Here is a 2,788-nt window from a genome sequence, read left to right on the forward strand (position 1 = left end):
AGGAATAAATAAATATAATTGTTCAGCTGTAGAGGACATGGAAACATACTGTTAGGCTAACAGAATATATGACCAACCCATATGCATATATCATATTGACTTAAATTAAAGCCAGGATTTATTCTTAAACTAGACAGAGGTATTATGTGTTCCAATAATCACAATTTGTCAGTGAGGGAAATTAAGCATTTTTTTGTGATGACATAGTGCAGACAAGTATGGGGGGACTATATGACATTTGAGCAGAGTACATACATACTGTTTGTATTTCATTAAGATCCCTAAAATGACTGTAATGAGCTAAGTACACATGTTATTAAGTTCAGACTGGCATTCACTGAATAATTTTACTGTGACCAAAGTATTTCTGATTAATTTCTACCAAAACCTGGAGTAATCTCTCTGCTGTCTGACAGACTGATGTAGACTTTAACTCAAGTTGCCACACTGATTAAGAACCAGTGATAAAACAGGCCAATACATGATTTTGATACCATTTGGAAACAGAAAGTCTTGAACTTTGCTTTAGGGCTCCTAATATTATTGTGTTGGCTGAACGATTAAGCAATTGTGTTGGTGTTGCCATAACAATGGAGAGACACACAGGTCAAAAATGAAGTCAGTATGACATGTGCAAGAGCGATTACCACCATGAAAATAAGCCACCTCCAAAAAGCAGGTATTTATAATTTGTCATTCATGGTTGATTGTTAATTTACAATTCATGGTTGTAAATGGTAAATGGGGGAGCAAAAATAAATCATAAAGAGGTTAATGCCTTAACATTGAATGCTGAATGAATTAATCATACTTAAATAATTATGGTTGAAAATCAGTATAGCAGTATGTATACGAAAATATCAAAGTAAATGTCTCAATACATTCTGCAATAAAGAAACTACTGTTTCAAAAACACAGCCTCGTAAGATCTACTTTGGGTGTAATAAAAACAAATTAAATGTAATTCTCTTAGTTTTGAAAACTGAACTCTCTAATATTAATAGTTAATTAGTTTGTGTGAGCTTTGAAAAAGTTGTCCAGTCGATTTTCTAAATTGTATCGATGCGTGTGATTGCCACCTGAAAATTAAAAGTAGATCATAGAGAAGTAATATGTGGATATTTGGTCTGCCAAGCCTGTGAGAATATTGTCCAAAGTAATAATGACCAATTAATAATTTATGATTTGAAATATAAAATATATATATAAATGTAAAATATAGAAGAACAATTATGCATTATATCCCTGTGCGTACCTTTAGCACCATACAATTAATTTGAACACAGATTAAGTGTCACCCTACACACAGTGTTCTGTACTTATGACAGGAATAAGGGGACGTCTTATCCATTTATTTTTATCACACCACTATTTGCAATATTGATTTCCATTGAGTGATTAAAATCTAACCCTATAGGTGCCATTAAAGGGAGTTATTTAACATTATACGTTTATCCTACTCTTGAACTGCAAGGTTGGTTTGATCCATTCAATTCGGCAACAGTTCCCTGAAATAAAACACTTGTGTTTTTGTCATTTACAACCTCAGCAAAGTATTTCCTGTAAAACAATTAAATAAGCTTCATCTTTCAATGTAATTGGCAGTATTATCAGTACATTCATCACATGCTGGTTAATGGGTGTGTGGTAAAATGCTGTGCTTTGTCTGATATTTTGCTATTTGAGCAGTTTCACACATCTTAAAGCAGAGCCCAACCTTTTACTATATAAAAACTGGCAAAGTTGTGTCCAACCCCAAAACTGCACAGATAATATTGTAATTTATTTGTTATAAATATTTTAAATTATCTTTATTTTATTGTATACTCATGAAAATAACTAAAACTAATAAACAAAAGTCACACTTGGTGTGAAAAAAAATGTCCCCACAAAAGGAGAGCACAATCATATTTTATTTGCTATTATTTAATATGCTATTAACAATAATTGCCAATGGGAACTAAGACAAGTATAATCTTTTAGCATACTAAAAGCTCCATGCAGGAATGCATATTACACAACTATGCTTTTAGTCTTTCACAGACCAGTTATTTTAATGTACACAACTTTGATAATGAATGATTAATTCACCTAATTATGTCAGAACAATTTCAGTTTTAATAAATAATAATAATACAAAATAATTTGATCTATTTTCCTCCAGTGCACAAAAATGACTTGTCTACATTTCCACATATTTAAACCTGTGAAAACAGCTAAACTACCATAGTGTTATCATACATAGCAAGATTATCTTAAAAGGCAGTATTGGCACTATCATCAATGCTAAGTGCCATTTTCACAGAGTGTTAGCACTAAGGAAATTAATTTACAAAAGTGAAATGATATAAAGGAAGACAGTTAACTTTTATAATCCTTCAACCTCCCAATACAGTCCTATCTTAAATAATTTTAACCCTGTTTGCTCAATTTCAGATCTGTTAAATTTAAAAGTCTGCATGAACCTTCAACAGATCTTGATATAGTGACACTGCTGTATTGTTTCTTCTGTAATATAATTGTTTAATTATTTCCCGAACATTATGCCATGATTTTCAAAACACACACAATATGCTTTTGTGTCATACTGACGCATATATTATTTCAAAATCAATCACCAATCATTTGAGGATTTAGCTTTTAAAACGTATTTCTAAAATATCAGTGAAGTTAATTGGATTATCTTTATAATCTCCTGTGCATTATTCAGGGCTCTGTTGAAATGTTTGAGAGGCAGAAGTTTGCTGGCCAAGTTTTAATGACCTTTGATGACTCTCAATGACTGTAA

Source organism: Amia ocellicauda, chromosome 13 (genome assembly GCF_036373705.1).
Source record: "Amia ocellicauda isolate fAmiCal2 chromosome 13, fAmiCal2.hap1, whole genome shotgun sequence".
Taxonomy (NCBI): Eukaryota; Metazoa; Chordata; class Actinopteri; order Amiiformes; family Amiidae; genus Amia; species Amia ocellicauda.